Source organism: Ochotona curzoniae, unplaced genomic scaffold, assembly GCF_017591425.1.
Source record: "Ochotona curzoniae isolate NIBS_2020 unplaced genomic scaffold, NIBS_Ocur_1.0 contig_3819, whole genome shotgun sequence".
Lineage (NCBI taxonomy): Eukaryota > Metazoa > Chordata > Mammalia > Lagomorpha > Ochotonidae > Ochotona > Ochotona curzoniae.
The window spans coordinates 3,213,231-3,231,567 of record NW_024466004.1 but is presented as its reverse complement, the minus strand read 5'-3'; the positions used below and the strand labels follow the sequence as shown (position 1 = coordinate 3,231,567).

The following is an 18,337-nucleotide window of genomic DNA, read 5'->3' as shown; positions in this document are numbered from 1 at the left end:
CGTCAGGGGCTGGGCACCCAGGTGAATCTAGAAGGCGGAGTTTGAGCGAGCAGGGAGGCCGGGCAGAAAGTTCCTACCCTCCTGAGGGAAGAAACAGGTAAAGAAGGAGACCTTTGGGAAGGAGAAAGGGGAACTGTTTACTTCGGAGAAATGAGATTCCTGAGCCTAATTTTTTTTAAGGAAAGAACGTCATGTATTTCTAAACATAAATCTTTGAACTGAGAGTAAGGTCCCCCTTATTGGTTGTGACCCATTTGTAATGTCTCCCAACTCAGTGCCACTTTGTCTGTAACTTTCCCCTTCCTCGTTCCGGTTCCGTTTAGATCCGGATTTTATTTTTCTCCTCGTGAAGGAAGACTGATATGGTTCAATTCACCCAGGCTTGCTGTTTAACAGGTGGCAGTTGGTCCATTGGTGTGCCCACTCTGTTGGTTGAATATTTTAAAAATTTGATGTTGTGAGTGATTCAATTGATCGAATACCATTTCAGTCCCTAACTTTTGCTTTCTGACAGTGAGTGCCACCACACTGACTGTTTGGGAAATGTGGTTGTATCCATCCAACCCACCTGCCCAAGGACCCCATTTTTTTTTAAGATTTATTTTTATTGGAAAGGCAGGTTTACAGAGAGAAGGAGAGATAGAAAGATCTTCAATTTGCTGGTTCACTCCCCAAGTAGCCACAACAGTTGGGGGCTGAGCTGAGCTGATCCAAAGACAGGAGCCAGGAGCTTGTTCCAGGTCTGTTTCTGTAGAGGTTGTAACATGGCCCCATGGTGTGAATCGCAAAGAGTAAGTTGAACCCCCAACAGACATACATAGCCCAATTTCCCTTATAAATCTTTCACCCTTGACTTTCTTTTCAGTTTAGTTTTGACTCAGAATGGAAAAGTCTGGACTTACACGGAGGTCACCAGGGATATTAGCCACAGCAGAGAAGTGGAGTGGCAGACAGTGGACCTAGTGGGGAAAGGAAGGGCTTAAGAGATAGAGCAGCAGGTGGCCCTCTGTGCATTGCAGAGGATAAGACCCCTGAGACTTGATGAAATCAAGCTGGGGTTCAAGAGCAGAAGAGCTTTTTCAGGACTTCAACAGCCACCAAGGAGGGGCCAAGTGAGAGAGATCCCTTAGAGAAGACAAATGAATAAGCCCAGACTGAAGGAGCAAGAGGCCATTGGAGTACAGAGCAAGGGAATGGTTAGCATTTGGGGAATGGAAGGAAGACAAGGGATTTTAGTCCTAGGAATTTACTCAGAAAAGAACTCTAAAGGAAGACTGCAAAAGCTGTGTGCACAAAGATATTATTTGCTTAATATCCAGTATTAAGTAAGAGAATATGAAAAGAACATAAAAGCTTAGACATGGAGTTACACCAACTATACTCTGTGTGGTGTGTAAATAACCATAGTATACCACTGAACAGTGCAAATTTCAATTTTTTAAAAAAATATTTGTTTATTTACTTGTTGGGAGTCAGATTTACAGAGAGAAGGAGAGACAGAGAGAAAGATCTTCCATCTGCTGGTTCACTCCCCAATTGGCCGCAATGGCCAGATCTGAGTCGATCTGAAGCCAGGAACTTCCTCCAGGTTTCCCACATGGGTACAGGATCCCAAAGCTTTGGGCCATCCTTGACTGCTTTCCCAGACCACAAGCATGGAGGTGGATGGGAAGTGGGGCAACCGGGACACAAACTGGCGCTCATATAGGATCCTGGTGCATGAAAAGTGAGGACTTTAGCCACCAGCCTACCAAGCCAGGTCCCGCAAATTTCAATCTTGAATGACAGAATAAAATGGTAGATAAAAGGGCATATAAAAGGAAAAAAAATGTAAAAATTCTTTGCTTGATTTAAACAAAAACAGTGCCAGTTAAGATACCAGTGTATCCGATTTGATTTGAATCCCAGCTCTGGTTCCTGATTCCAGCCTCTAAGTGCAGACCTGGGAAGGCAACAGTGATAGCACAGGTAGCTGGGATCCTGCCACCCACGTGGACAGCTTCCAGACCCAGCTGTTGTGGGCATTTGGGAAATGAATCAATGGATTGCAACTCTTTGTCTTTCAAATAAATAAATGTCTACTTTGTCAAAGACTTGAAGAAGATATGGAAAAATTATGCAGATTTTGATAGATGGTAGAATTACACATCTTTTTTCTTTTGGAAAATTTCCTTACTTTTTAAATGTAAGATGTATGTTTGGGCTGGTGTTGTGTCACAGTACCTTAAATTGCCACTTGCAATGCTGGTGTCTAATACAGGTGCTGATTTGAGTCTTAGCTGCTTTACTTCTAATGCAGCTTTCTGAATATATGCCCAGGAAAGCAGCAAAAGGTAGCCCAAGTGCTTAGGTTCTTGCTATCTTCATGGGAGACCCGGAAGAAGTTCTTGTCTCCTAGCTTGGGCCTGGACCAGTCCTGGCCATTGTAGCCATTTGGGGAATAAACTGGTGGATGGGAGAGCTCTCTCCTTCTGTAACTCTTTCAAATAAAGAAATAAATCTTTTTTTAGAAAAAATACACAGAAATTCATAAAAAATACGTCATACAGTTTTTCAGGGATTAGTACACATTTTTCTATCGAAGTCTGGATTTTAAATATCTTGGGCTTTATGGCCCTTAATCTCTGTTGTAACTGCTCAATTCTGCTATTGAAATGTGAAAGCACTGTAGGTAATGTGCAGATAAACTAGCCTGGTGACATTCCAATAATGGTGACATTCCAATAAAGCTTTATTTATCAACATTGAAATCTGAACTTTATGTAGTTTATACATGTTTACAAAATAGTCTTTCCATATTTTTACATCATGCAGAGTTACAGAGAGAGAAAGTGAGGGAGAGAAAGAGATCTTGTATCTGCTGATTGACTCCCTAAAAGGCAGCAACAACGAGGGCTGAGTCAGGTCAAAGTCAGGAGCCAGGGGCTTCATCCAGCTCTTCCATGTGGGAGGCAGGGGCCCAAGTCCCTTATTTTCCTGACCGTTATCAAGGAGTTGGGTTGGAAGTGGAGCATCTGGGACTGAAACTGGTATTCATTTAGGAGGCCTGGACATTGCAAGTACTACAATACTCACCTCATCCTTCTATTTTTTTCTTCAACACTTTAAAAATGTACAAACCATTTTTAGTTCACAAAAGTCATGCACCAGCTTTGGCCCACAGGTAATAATTTATAAGAAAAATATTAAGAAACAAAAGATCATTTCGATACAGTTAGAGTCTGGGTTTTGTTTCGCTCTGATCTCATTCCCCTCCCTGTCTGCAGTAGCAACTGCAATCCTGGGTTTGGTGTGCTGCTTTGCCATGCATGGTGCAGCCTGTTGCTACATATGTGCGTATCCGTAAACAACATGCCTGCTGTGTTTTGAAACTTTATCAATAGCATCACATTGTACATATGCTTGAGCAACTGGCTTTTTTCATTCAACGTTCTGCTCACACATGGAGCTCTTGTTTACCTATCTTAACTGGGATATATGGTTTCATTAGGTGAATATCCCTCTACTCTATTTCCACTTATTTTGAACAATGCTGAGTCACACAGAAAGAGAAAAAAAAAAAAAAAGGTCTCTCTCATGCCCTTGGCCAATAGCCACCCACTTTCCCTTGTACTAGGCAACCGCTCATGCCAGTTCCTGTGTGTCGTTTTTCCAGAATGATTCTTACAAGCGCTCAAGCACTGCAGGAACATTCGAGATTGTTTCACAGATGAGAGGACAGAGGCTCAGGAAAGGGAGGGCTGTGTCCAAGGTTGTCAGTGACAAAGGCAAAGAGCCAGGTCCCCTCTTTTTTGTTCCCCTTTGCTCTGCGAGAGGTGGTTGTGAGCAGGTTTTGATGTCAGGATGGGGAGAGAGAGGAAGAGGCTATTTGGTAAGTGAAGGAAGGGGGATGTCTTGCAGTGACAAAGGGGAAACAAAAACTACCCTGATTTTGCCAGAATTTGGCTTCAGCTCCATGCAGCATGCCAGGCTCTGTAGAGAGAAACTACTCTTTCTACTCAACTTTTCCTGAGAATCTACTGTATTTTCCAGGCACCAAACTATACTAAAAGCTGGGAACGTGCCTTTTCCACCCTCAGCGAACGTGTGGAGGGTACTCTGAACAGTTTGGGACAAAAAAAAAATGGAGTGAAAATATAAGCTTATTGTGATCTGAAACAATTTGAAATTCATGCTTAGTTTTTCCATTGTACACAATTTCCATGAACTTTTTGGGGACCCCTTATATAATCTAGTAGGGTAGAAGGTACAGCAGTTAACAAGGAATACAAACACTATATCCTACAGAAATGCAGTGTTGTACACACACATGCACAGAGAGGAGCCCTGGGAAAGCTGGGAAAGATCTTGAAGGATGTATAAGAGTTCACTCTGAGAGGGAAAGCATTTTAGGCAGAAGGATGAAACATACATGGGACCACGGCAGTCTCCACCATTTGAGAAAAATGCAGGAGATCCTATCAGAGCCTCATTCATTTCCCTTGACTACCCAGTCCATTCAGTGCATCTCTTCACCTAAAGGCTCTGCCCCAATCCCCAAGAACCACACACACACACACACACATACACACACACACACAAACGCCCCCCCTCAGGGCACGCGGGACTCAGGACACGCAGGACTCAGGGCAGCTAAGGACTCTCAGGAATTGTGATGGGTGCGATAATTCCACAGGATCATCGTGGTGGTGGTGGTCATTGAGTCAGTTGGCTTGTAGCTCACCCTTTGCTGATTGCCTGCCTTGCCTGTATCACCTCCGCTTCTAGCTGAAGGTGTTTCTGCCACCTCCAAATAAACCACCTGCCCTCAAACCCTCTTCTCAGGGTCAACTTGCAGGAGGACACAAATCAAATTGACCAGATGTTAAATGCTAAGAATGCGGTGCAGTGACGGGAAACACTGGGACCAGGATCTATCACCATCCACTTTTTTTTTTTTAAAGATTTGTTTATTGCTATTGCAAAGTCAGAGAGGAAGAGAGACAGAGAGAAAGATCTTCCATCCGATGATTCACTCCCCAAGTGACCACAGCAGATGGGGAAGCCAGGAGTCCAGATCCTTTTCCAAATCTCCATGCAGGTTCAGGGTCCCAAGGCTTTGGGCCGTCCTCGACTGCTTTCCCAGGCCACAAGCAGGGAGCTGGATGGGAAGTGGAGCTGCTGGGATTAGAACTGGCGCCCATATGGGATCCCTGTGCACTCAAGGCAAGGACTTCAGCCGCTAGGCCACAGCACCCGGCCCTGTTTTTTCACTTTTAAAGGCATGGTGACAGAGGGAAGAAGAAACAGAAATAAAGAGATCTTCCATCTGCTGGTTCACTCCCTAAATGGCTTCAGTGGTCAGAGCTGGGCAAACCCAAAACTAGCAGTCAGGGACCCCCACCTAGTAATAAACATCTGAAGATGCAAGGAGGGCTTTATCCTTGAAAAGAGGCCACCAGGAGCCAACTCTATGGCATAGCAAGTTGAACCTCAGAGTGCTATGCCAGCGTCCCATATGGGTGCCAGTGCAAATCCTAAATGCTCTAGTTACCCTAGGGCTTCCTGCTAATGGCCCAGGATAGCAGCAGCAGATGTTCTAAATGCTTGGGTCCTGGACCTATATGTGAGACCTAGAAGAAACTCCTGGCTCCTGGCTTTACACTGGCCCAGGTCTGGCCATTGTGGCCAATTGGTGGTGATGGCAGGGGAAGGAGGTGGGGTGGGAATAAACCAGCAGGTAGAAGATTATCTGTATATGTGTGTATGTCTTCTCTCCATTGTAACTGTACCTTTCAAATTAAAATAAATCTTTTTTTTTTAAGAGGTTACTGAAGAGAATACTGTTGCTTAATTTTAAGGACATTTCTGGGAATAGGTGGGGAATGTCTAGATAAAGAACAAATTACTGTATTTAGTTACTCAAGATGGCTGAAAAGCAATAGATTCTCTATGCACATTACCCAAGTAAAACTGTCATAATGGATAGAGTACCAGCTCTGTCCAGAAACTGCTTGAACAAGTCCCAGTGTCTCTCTCGGATGTCCTGCAAGCTCTTAGAGGCCGTTTGTTCTCACCCTTGTAACACACTTTGGTCATTTGCATGTTAGTAAACATTGAGCAAGCAGAGGATGGAAAAGCACTTGTGTCATTGGGCTTGCTTTCCTTGTTGCCGCTGCAATGAGAGCATGTCTAGGCTAGCCCGAGGGATGCTGAGAAACACGTGGCACCAGGCCAGGCCCGCCTGAATTATCCCAGCCTGGGCCATCCTAGGTCAACCAACAGCCAGTTGAACTTCAGACACATGAATGAGCTCAGCCAAAAGTTGCCTGGAAAACCCACAACTGACCCCAGACACTCAATTGAGCCCAGCTGAGATCAGCCCAGCCCAACCCAGCCCAGCCCACCATAAACTGAGGCCCGCCAAAGCATGAGCTAAAGCCGTGCTCAGAATGTCTTGTTGAAGTCCCAGTGGTTGTTTGTACAGAGTTGTGGCAGCTGAGAGCCAAAACATATGATCCTCAGACCCCCTGCCCCACCCTTCTCCACAATTCTATGATCTATGCTATGTTTTTGTTTTTTGTTTTTTGTTTTTCTCTGCAGAAACCAGCCAAAGGGTGGTATCTGTGGCTTGCTGTGATACAGAGAAAGATTGAAGGTAAATGAAAAACAGGGTCTTTTAAAAGGTGGGAGAGGCTTCAGCATGCTTGTAGGTCAAGGGTTGAAGAAATGTATGTTAAGATATAAATGTTTAGCATGGGTCCTGGGAGAGACAGGCAGGGCCCCAGACTGCCCTATCATAAAACCAGGCCTGTCTGGGGACCTACACATGGTCACGGGTGTGGGGGCTGTGGATTACCCAGGGAAGGGCATTTGGGGTTGTGTGGGAGTGGGGACTGCTGAGGGAGTACTTTACAGGTGAGGAATGACTTCTGGGGAACTTCCACAGACCAGACCACTACATTCCCAGGGGGAAAGCAGAGGGCATGTCTGGGTCAGACCAAGACACCTGACCCTGTGGGAGACCTGGTCTGGACTAGTTGGCATTGACAACAGCCTACTGGTACACATGAGAACTAGGGCTGATGGGCGTGCCTGGCAGGGCTAGGCCACAGTACCTGCTACTGAGTGTCAGGGAGAGAATGGGCCATGTTAGGCTAGGCTGTGACACTAACCAACATATGAGAGAACTGGGTCTGGGGGCAGATTCAGTGAAGGATTTGTGGCCTTTCCCCTATGGGACTATAATACCTACCGGTTTGCACAAGAGCTGGAGGTGGTAACAGGTGGACTAGGCATGATTACCACAGAACTCACTGACAATCATGGGGTTGGGAGCAGGTCAGGCTGGCCCAGGCTGTAGCACCCACAAGTGTACCCAAGAATTAGGTGTTGGGTGGGCCAGGCTGTAGCATCCACCAGCTCACACAGACTGAAACTTGGGGTGGGAGGGCCAGACTATGCTAAGCAGGTGGACTGGCACACATATGATCCAGGTCTGGGAATGGGCCTGGTGGAGAAACATGGGGAACCCCTCTACTTGGCTGTAGCTCCTGAGGGGTAGCATGAGAGTCAGGACTGGGTGTGGACCAGGCTGGGCAAGGCTGCCCCAACTGTTGGCAAGAGTGTGGGCTGGCTTGGGGATGGACTGGGTAAAGCCAGGCCAATTTATAGCATACACTGATATGCACAATAGCCAGGGTGAGGTGCAAGCCATGCGAGGCCAGACTACTGCATGGCTGGTTCCCATGAGAGTCGGGGATCGGGGCATACTGGGCAGGCCTTGGCAACAGCACCCACCAGCAAGAGTTGGGACTGGCCGTGGGTTAAGCCTGGCCAGGTTGCTGCATCTAAGGGCGAGGGCTAAGACCATGCCAGGCTTGGTCAGAGCAACTACTAGGCATGTGCAAGAACTGTGTCTGGAACTGGGGCTGGTAGGGGAGCTAAGAGAACTCCCCTACTATGCTATGATTCTCACTGGTGCACTTCCTAATGGTGAGTATGAGGGCTAGGACCAAGGGCACATGGATACAGCATCCCTTGGCATGGGTGTGGCTAGGCTGGGACTGGGCTAGGCTCCAGCACCCACTAGCACTTATGAGGGTCAGAGCTGGTATAAGACATGCTGGGCTAGGTCTCTGTACCTGCTGAACCATGTGAGAGCCAGGTCTGGGGGTGGGCCATGTGGGGCTGGTCTGTAACACCCACTGGTGAGAGCCAGAATGGGTGTGGACTGTTCAGGTAAAACTATAGCACCCAATGAATGCCAGGAATGGAAATGGGCCAAGTCAGGCTGGGTCAAGCACCCACTGGTGCTCACAAGATCTGTAACTGGGAGATGGGCTGATAGGGGAGCTTAGGGAACTCCCCTTTTAAGACATAATCCCCATGGTGAATGCAAAAGCTGAGGCTGAGGGCAATCCAGATCAGGCTGGGCTACAGTACCAGTCAGCATATTTGTGGGTCAGGCTTGCTTGTGGAACCAGGCTGGGCTAATCCATAGCACCCATTAGCAGATGTGAGAGCCAGAACTTATTGCACACAGGTCAAACTGGACCACAACACCCACCAGTTCACATTAAGGCCAGGACTGGGGGTTGATCAGGCTGGGGTAGGCTGTACCTCCCACCAGCATGAATTGGAACTGGGAGTGGGCTAGACAGAGCTAGGCTACAGTATCCTACAGTGAATGCCAAGGTGAGATGAGCCATGCCAGACCTAGGCTGCAGCAACCACTGGCAGATGCAAGATCCTGAGCTGGGCCTGGCAGCGTGGCCTAGTGGCTAAAATCCTCACCTTGAGGGCCCGGCGCGGTGGCGCAAGTGGTTAAAGGTCCTCGCCTTGCACGCCCGGGATCCCATATGGGCGCCGGTTCTAATCCCGGCAGCCCCGCTTCCCTTCCAGCTCCCTGCCTGTGGCCTGGGAAAGCAGTCGAGGATGGCCCAAAGCTTTGGGAACCTGCACCCGCGTGGGAGACCCGGAAGAGGTTCCTGGCTTCGGATCGGCATAGTATCGGCCCGTTGCGCTCACTTGGGGAGTGAATCATTGGACGGAAGATCTTCCTCTCTGTCTCTCCTCTCTGTATATCCGCCTTTCCAATGAAAAAATAATAATAATAATAAAAATCTTTAAAAATCCTCACCTTGAACATGCCTGGGATCCCATATGGGCGCCGGTCTAATCCCTGCAGCTCCGCTTCCCATACAGCTCCCTGCTTGTGGCCTGGGAAAGCAGTGGAGGATGGCCCAAAGCCTTGGGACCCTGCACCTGTTTAGGAGACCTGGAAGAGCTCCAGTATCCTGGCTTTGGATCGGCACAGAATCGGTCATTGCTCTCACTTGGGGAGTGAACCATTGGACAAAAGATCTTCCTCTCTGTCTCTCCTCCTCTCTGTATATCTGACTTTACAATAAAAATAAAATAAATCTTAAAAGAAAAAAAGAAGATCCTGAGCTGGGGGCTAGCCTGGTTTGGGAACTATGGCGGCTTCCCTGCTGGGCCACTGTTCCCATTGGCCTGTTGTGCCAGTGGGTTTGGGGGAGGACCAGACTAGGCCAGGCTACTTCATCCACTGGCACATGCAAGAGCAAAGGTAAGTACAGATTGATTGGGCTTAGCTACAGTATCTGCTGGCAAGTACCAGGGCTGGGTGCAAGTCATGTCAGACTGGACTGCAGTACCCCTTGAAAAGTGCAAGAACCAGGATTGAGAATGGACCCACTAGGGGAACTGTAGGCATTCCTCTGCTGATTTGCAGCTCCTGCTGGTTAGCAACAGCACCGGGGCAATGAATGGGCCAGGCTGGACAAGGCAGTAGCACCAATTGGCTTAAGTATGGGCTGGGTTGTGGGATGAGCTAAGCTATGGCACCCATAAGAATATACAAGAGCTGGGTGGGACATACCAGACTGGTGTGCTGCACATACCAGTGTACAGAGGAACTGGGCTGGGGGTGGACCTAGTGGTAGTTATTGGAGGTTGTCCCAATAGGCTGCAATTCCCACTAGTGTACATAAGGACCAGGTTTGGTGTCGGCTGGGTCATATTACCTGTTGGTTTGCTGGGGACAAAACTGACCAGGCAACTGCAGTCACATTGTGTGTCTAGGCTAATGTGGGTGACAGGTTGAACTGGACCCTGCACTGGCTGGCTCACATAGGTTTCAGATCTGGGGTCACTCAAGGTGAGTTTTCCTGGAGGATACCCTAACTGAACTGCTGGACTCAAAACTTTAGCCACAGCGAAAATTGTAGGATTTGTGATCTGTTCTTGGGGTGCATGTATTGGGACTGGGCCTCCTCAATTGCTGATACCTGTGCATACCCAGGTGCACATGGGGAGCATGACAGCCAGCTCATTAAGGCCTGTAGAGAATGTTGAACAGGTTGGACAACTTTCTTGGCCAAACTTTGGCAACAAGTGTCTGGATGAGTAGATACACTGGGTAGACTAGGTTAGCCAATGAACCTTGGTAGAATTTTCTCAACTTTGGAGCAATGAAACCAACAGCATCTCTAAACTATCAAAACCACTCAAACAATAACCTCGGATCATTCTTCCCCATATCAGGGCTTCTAACATGACATCAAGTGGACATCCCCTAATCCCAAATGCTAATGTAGATTGGCAGCCAGGAGCGGCCATCTCCCTTCTTCCAGATACAGGAGAAAAGGGGAAAAAAGGAAAATTGGAAGCAATTGTCCCACCCACCTTCCTCCATGCCTTGACCCTCCTCACTCTAATCATAGGTGTGCATCCTTGTCAGCTATGTGAACAATAATAAAAAAACTAATTAAAAAAAATCTTTAAAAATTAAATAAATTTTTAAAAACATTAAAAAAATAATTTAAAAAAATTTGTGTTTTTATTGGAAAGTCAGATATACAGAGAGGAAGATCTTCCATCCGCTAATTCATTCCCCAAATGGCCTCAATGGCCAGAACAAAGCCAGGAGCTTCTTCCAGGTCTCCCACACAGGTGCAGGATCCCGAGGCTTTGGGCCATCCTCTACTGCTTTCCCAGGGTACAAGCAGAGAACCGGATGGGAAGTGGGTCCACTGGGACATGAGCCAGTGCCCATATGGGATCCTGGTGTACAAGGGCAAGAACTTTAGCCACTAGGCTACCATATCAGGCCCAATTTTTTTTAATACTTTTTTTTTAAAGATGTAAATGTGCAGGGGCTGGTGCCATGGCTCCGCAAGCTAATCCTCCACCTTCCAGCACCAGCACCGCATATTGTTTAAGTCCTGCCTGCTCCACTGTCTACTCAGCTCCCTGCCGAAGCAACAGAGGATGGCTCAAGTCTTGAGACTCCCATATCCATAAGGGAGATCCAAAAGAAGCTCCTGACTGCAGATTGGCTCTGCTACACTCTGTTGTGGCTATTTGGGGTGTGAACCAGCAGATGGAAGATCTTTCTCTACCTCTCCTTCTCTCTGTAATCTGTCTTTCCAATTAAAATAAATAAATCTTCCCCCCACCAAAAAAAAAAAAAAAAGGTTTAAGTGTAGCTTCAAAGTCACGATGTGTTTAACGTAGTAGAAGTGTGCATCCTTTCTCTCTTGTGAACCTAGCCTAGCATGGCCATGTACTCTGTGAGATACTCGGGCCCCCAGCTCTTTCTGTCTGTGAGGATATGGTGGTCCAGGATTCCTGCCTACTGCAGCCGTATTTTAACTGTTGAGATAGAATATGGGAGGAAGTGACCTTTCACCTTCATGGTCGGTAGATATCTATATTTGTTTATATTTTTTTTTTAAAATTATGTTGAAAGTCAGAGTTTAGGAGGGAGGGCAGGTGAGAGAGAAAGAGAGGGAGGGAGAGAGAGAACGCTTCCATCTTCAGATTCACTCCCCAGATGGGTATAATATCCAGCAACTGGGCCAGGTGGAAGCCAAAAGCCAGGAGTTTCATCAGGGTGTCCCATGTGGGTGGCAGGGACCCAAACATTTGGGCCATCTTTCACTGCTTTCTTACAACGTAAACAGGGAACTGATCAGAAGTGGAATAGCCAGGACTCATACTGGATACTGACATCACAGGCAGTAGCTTAACCCACTGTTTCACAAAACTGGCCCCTGTTTATTTATTTTTACTTGCTCAGTGGAGGAGCAAAGAGAGACAGACCGAAAGCTCTCTTCCACTGGCTCACTCTCCAAATACCCACAGTTCCTAAAACTGGGTCAGAGCTAAAGTCAGAGGGCTGCAGCTGCAGTCTGGGTCTCCCGTGTGGGTGACAGAAGTTCAGTTATTTGGGTTGGCGCTGATGCCTTCCAGAGCCTGCAGGAGCTAGAGGCATGTATCAGAGGGCCAGGTGTGCCAAGTGAGGCACGGACATCTTGACTATGTCTTAATCACAAAGTGAAACACCCACCCAATTCCTTCACCTTTTTTTTTTCCCTTCCTTTTTTTAAATTGCAATGTCAGATATACAGAGAGGAGGAGAGACAGAGAGCAAGATCTTCCATGTACTGGTTCTCGCCCCAAGCAACCGCAACGGCTGGAGCTGAGCCAATCCGAAGACAGGAGCCAGGAGCTCTTCCGGGTCTCCCACGCAGGTACAGAGTTCCAAGGCTTTGGGCCATCCTTGACTGCTTTCCCAGGCCACAAGCAGGGAGCTGGATGGGAAGTGGAGCCACCGGGATTAGAACTGGTGTCCATAAGAGATGCCGGCGTGTTCAAGGCGAGGACTTTGACGACTATGCTCTCATGCCGGGCCCCATTTCTTCATTTCAACCATTCTCATTTTCTCTTTCTCCCTCTCTGTCCCTATTTTTCTTAAAAAAATATATATATATTTATTCTCATTGGAAAGGCAGATTTACAAAGAGAAGGATAGACAGAAAGATCTTCCGTCTGCTGGCTCAATCCCCAGATAGTCACACTGGCTGGAGCTGAGCTGATCTGAAGTCAGGAGCTAGGAGCCTCTTCTGGGTCTCCCACGTGGGTGCAGGGCCTTACGGCTTTGGTTCATCCTGCACTTCTTTCCCAGACCATAAGCAGGGAGTTGGATGGAAAATAGAATAGTTAGGGCCCGGCACGGTGGCCTAGTGGCTAAAGTCCTCACCTTGAACATTCCGTAATCCTATATGGGTGCCAGTTCTAATCCTGGCCACCCTGCTTCCCATCCAACTCCCTGCTTGTGACATGGGAAAGTATTCAAGGACAGCCCAAAACCTTGGTTTCCTGCTTCCACATGGGAGACCTGGAGGAAGTTCCTGGCTCTTGGCTTCAGATCGGCACAGCTCTGGCCGTTGTGTCACTTGGGGAGTGAATTGTCAGACAGAAGATCTTCCTCTCTGTCTCTCCTCCTCTCTGCATATCTGACTTTACAATTAAAAAAATAATAATAATAAAGCAGTTTGAACATGAACCAGTGCCCATGTAGAATGCTGGCTCTTGGAGGTGGAAGATTAGCTAATCGAGATTTTGCACTGGGCTGTTTTGTCCCTATTTTTCTTTGAGATTGTTTATTTAAAATCTAGAGTTAGAGCGCCCAGTGCAATAGCTTAGTGGTTAAAGTCATCACCTTGCACGCGCCAGGATCCCATATGGACACTGGTTCTAATCCCAGCAGCCCCACTTCCCATCCAGCTCCCTGCTTGTGGCCTGGGAAAGCAGTGGAGGACAGCCCAAAGCCTTGGGACCCTGCACCTGTGTGGGAGACCTGGAAGAAGCTCCTGTCTTCTGATTGGCTCAACTCCAGCTGTTGTGACAGCCTGGGGAGTGAACCAGTGGATGGAAGATCTTGCTCTCTGTGTCTTCTCATCTCTGTATATCTGACTTTCCAATAATAATAATAATAATAATAATAATAATAATAATAAATCTAGAGTTAGAGAGAGAGAGAGAGATCTTTATTCTGCTGGTTCACTACCCAAACGGCTGTGATGCTCAGAGCTGGTTCAGACAGGTGTCAAGCGCTTCATCCATGTCTCCAACATGGATGCTTTTCCTGGACCATTAGCAAGGAGCTGGATCCAAAGCGGAGTAACTGGGACAAGAGCAGGTGCCCATATGGGATGCTCACCTCACAGGTGTGATGCTGCCCCTCAGCCTATTCTCAGAGAAGAGTCACACGGCCAGGGAGGCTGGGAAAGTCAGTCTGATTGTGGCCAAGCACATGAGTGTCTAAAGGCTGTGCTTCTGCGGGAGAAGGAGCAAGCACGAAGTGATAGTCCTACCAGTTTAAAGGAGTAGGGTTAACTGATTAGAGCAGATGTATGTGGAAGGCAGGCTGTATTCGCTCTTTCCTGCGTTCTTGTTAAGGCAGGGCTCACATTTTGGAGAGTGGGGCAGCTGTGTTTCCAGTCTGGGTGTAAATCATGATTTGTCTAAACAGGTCGTGGCAATGCTATCAGCTCGGCCGGGAACCTGTTCTCTCTTCCCTGCAGCTGTCAGTGGGCACACAGCCTTGTTCTGACCAGTGTAACATGGGAGGCAGAGTGCTGAGTGTTTCTGGGAGATGCTTCACTCCCTGTGCATGAGACAGAGGAGGCCTTGCTGGCATCCTGCCTGGGATGCTGGTGCAAGACAGCTCATGCCTATGAAAGGCCAAGGGCAGCAGGTGTTTAGGCCAGCAGTTAAGATGGTCGAGTTCCACATTGAGGTACCTGGGTTTTGTGACTCCAGTTCCTGACTTCAGCTTCCTGCCAGTGTAGACCTTGGAAGGCAGTCGTGTCAGCTCAGGTAACTGGATTTACCCCTTAGGGGAAGCATGGTTTGACTTCTGGGCGTTTGGCCTTGGCTCAGCCCTGTGCCAGCTGCTGCAAGCATTTGGGCAGTGAACCAACCGAGAGCTGACTCTGTTTCCCTCTCTCTCCCTCTCTCTCTACCTCTCAGATAAGCAAAATCCAATAAACCAGAAAAAAGGGCCAAAAGAATTGCAAAGTCCAGCCAAGAACCCTGACATTTTTTTGTGGCTCCAAACAACCTAAAGGGGCCAACCAGTTGCAGGGGGGCGGGACATGTGAGGAAGTGAGAGTATTACCTCCATGGGAAGGGGCACTCAGCACCAGCCGCCAGCCCCGAAGGGTGGACGGGAGTCAGGTCAGGAGGACTCTGTGTGCAGCAGTGTGACTTATGGGCACAATTACCTCATTCCCAGTCAGGGCAGGTTTCCCTGCCTGTGAGCTAGTTCACCAACCAAGCATGGCAGGCATTTGCTCTTGCTGGGTTGAAGAGGTCTGCCGCATGAACAGGCTTTTATTTTGGAAACCCCAGGCTCTCATGGCAAAGCTCTAGATTCTGTGGGTGAGTAGGGAAGGGCTGCTTGGAAGGAAACAGTGCCCAGGGCCCCGAAGCAGGTGGGACTTCCCTGCTACTGGGAGAAGGGTGAGGAGCTCTGTGTTGCACTCGTTTCCAGCCCCAAGCTGGCAGGCTGGCAGCTGGAGTGGGGCTGGGCACTGCTGGACATTTGCAGGGACCGAGCTCTAAGCTACGTTCCTCCTGGACACAGCAAGCCCCCTAACAGTGACCACACCAGCCCTGCTCCCACGCCACTGCCTCCCAGTGTCAAGACTGGGCAATCTCAGAGGTTCTGTGTGACTCCCCACAAAAACTAAGGGGAAGTAAAAGCAGCAAATTTAAAACCCAGAAGGCTGAGGCAGACTTTGCCTTGGACTCTTGAGGTTGTGGCTGAGTCAGACTGTATATTAATTTTTAAAGACAAAGATAAGATCCTAAAGCTACTTTCTGAGTTAGATGGTGCCTTATAGGCCTTCTGCAATGGTACAGATTCATTCCATTTTATACAAAGCCAAGGAAATGTAGTGAAAAGAGGTGATACATTATCTCAGTGACTTTTTTAATTGATGAATTTTTTTAGAGATTTGTTTTATTCTAGTTGGAAAGACAGATTTATTGAGACAGAGGAGGAGAGACAGAGAGGAAGATCTTTAATTCGCTGGTTCACTCCTCAAGTAGGTGCAATGTCTGGAGCTGAACCGATCCGAAGCCAGGAAGAGGAGATTCCTGTGGGTCTCCAACATAGGTGCAGGGTCCCAAGTCTCTGTGTGGGAGACCCAGAAAAAGCTCCCTAACTTCAGATCAGCTCAGCTCCTGCCATTGAAGGCATTTGGGGAATGAACCATTTGATGGAAAATATTTCTCTCTCTCTCCTACTCTGTAAATCTTCCTTTCCAGTAAAAATAAATCTTTAAAAAGAAAAAAGGAAAAGACACAGGTGCCAGCCTGTCACTTGCAGCACCCCTTGGGCTGCTGGCAGCCACCCGGTGCCAGGCACACAATGGAGTCCCAAGCCCAAGGACGCTCCCTAAGTTGTGGGGCAGGGAAGTCCCCAGCAGGCGAGGTCCACTCTGTTTCTCGGGTGCTGTCCTGAGACGTCCTTTTGAGATCCTGTTCCCTCCCCGGCATCTTTCATTCTACTTTCTTAGAGTAGTACTTTCGTTGTCTAAGGAACTTACACGCATGTTGGGGGAGGGAAAGCCACAGACATTCTAATACAAGAATGTGTTAGACAAAAGGCATTACTTACAAAAGCAGCAATAAAAACAGTTAACAAGCAGATCATGGTTAGTGCAGCAGTTAAGTCACAGCCATGCACGCACATACACACCCCATCAGAGTGCCTAGATTCAAGGCGTGGCTCCTCTGCCTCCAATTCATCTTCCTGCTGACACACACCCTGGGAAGCAGCAGATGATGCTGGATAAAGTACCTGGAGTCCCTGCACTCTCACCTGAAAGACCTGGATTGAGTTCCAGGCTCCTGGCTTCATGCTAGCCACCCCCTGGCTGTGTGGGGCATCTGGGGAGTGAACCAGCAGACAAGAGATCTCTGTCTTTCAAATAAGTTAAAAATGAATAAGTAAATGGATGAACATATACACCCTGCCCTGTGATGTGTACACTCTGTTACACTTCCTGCAGTCATCTGCAACTTCCCTGTGTGCGAACCATCAAACATAGCACAAGTAATGGATGTCAATTCTGAGATGAGGCTATAATAGGCACTGCAACTTGTTTTAATAACTCTCTCTCACTCTCTCTCTCTCTCTCTGTCAGTGCTTACTCCAGAGACGTGCCAGCTCCTCTGTCATGAGAAAATTCAAGCATCAAATGGAAAGGCCCCACAGGTGAGAAATTGAGGATTCTGGCCGACAGCCAGCTAAGGACAGAGGCTTCTTGCCAGCTGCCTGGTGTATGAACTTGGATGAGAGATGACTGCAGCTCCAGCAGACAGCTTGAGACCTTGAGCCACAAGCGCCACTGCTACAGAGAATGAATGTTTGCTTTCATAAGTATGTGAGGATTCGGGTTACTTGTTGGAGAGAAATAGATAACAATCGACAACAGAGAAATTAAATGATGGGGGGCGGGGCTCAATTACTTCAAGCTTACAAAACAGCAGTTTTTAGAGGCCGGCATTGTGGCGTAGTGGATAAAACTGCCACCTGCAACACTGGTATCCCATATCAGTGCTGGTTCATGTCCTGACTGCTCCACTTCTGATCCATCTCCCCCGCTAGTGGCCTGGGAGAGCAGCAGAAGATGGCTCAGAGCTTGGGTTGCTGCCACCCACGAGGGAGACCTGGATAAAGCTCCTAGCTTAGACCTGGCCCAGCCCCAGCTGTCGCAGTCATTTGGGGCAGATGGCGATCTCTCCTTCTCTCCTTCTCTCTCTGCAGCTCTACCTTTTAAATAAATAAATGAATGTTTTAAAAAGTAATTTGTAGGCTTACTTAGACAAATTATTTATCACACATCAGTACTTAATTCTCAATTTCAAGAATAATCAATAAAATGAAAAAGGTAAAATAAAGTTCTTTCCCTCTTGGTGTTGACATCCTTAGCATATTTACTCTTGTGTTCATGCCTGTTGCCTCAGTAACAAAATAGCTGCTGTAGCTGCAGACGTCACACCATGTTCAAGGCCAAAAAAAGGTGGGGTTAGGGGGAGAGGACAGTCCTGCCCACACCATTCTCTTTTATCAGGAAAAGCAAAAACTCTTCCTAGATTGCCCCAGCAAATTTCTACTTGTATGTCATTTCCCATAGACACCGCTAATGCAAACCAGTGTTTTATCAGGACCTGAGCTCAACGTCATCCTGAACAAAAGCAGACTTACATTAGCAAAGGGGATTCGGTATTGAGAAGGAAATTAGTGGTGTCTGCTGCAACTCTGCTTAATAAACAGGACTTTGACCTTCATGAGTGGTAGCTGTTACCCTTTGGCATGAAGGATTTGCATTACCAGGCAGCTGGATTGGGAGTGGAGGGGCCAGGACTGAATCCGGGCATTCCAGTAAGGATGTGGGCATCCCAAGCACATAACCATTGTGCCAAACACCTATCCATGCTTTTAAACAATTCATATTTTTACTCATGAAATCTT

General features: G+C 47.7%; 1 long non-coding RNA gene across 1 annotated transcript; it reads left to right on the top strand.

Moving 5' to 3' along the window:
• Positions 1-35: 35 nt before the first annotated feature.
• On the top strand, positions 36-17,110 carry LOC121158270. The gene is made up of 3 exons (XR_005884176.1): positions 36-97; positions 6,583-6,637; positions 17,007-17,110. It is a non-coding gene; the product is annotated as an uncharacterized LOC121158270 (long non-coding RNA).
• Positions 17,111-18,337: the final 1,227 nt, after the last annotated feature.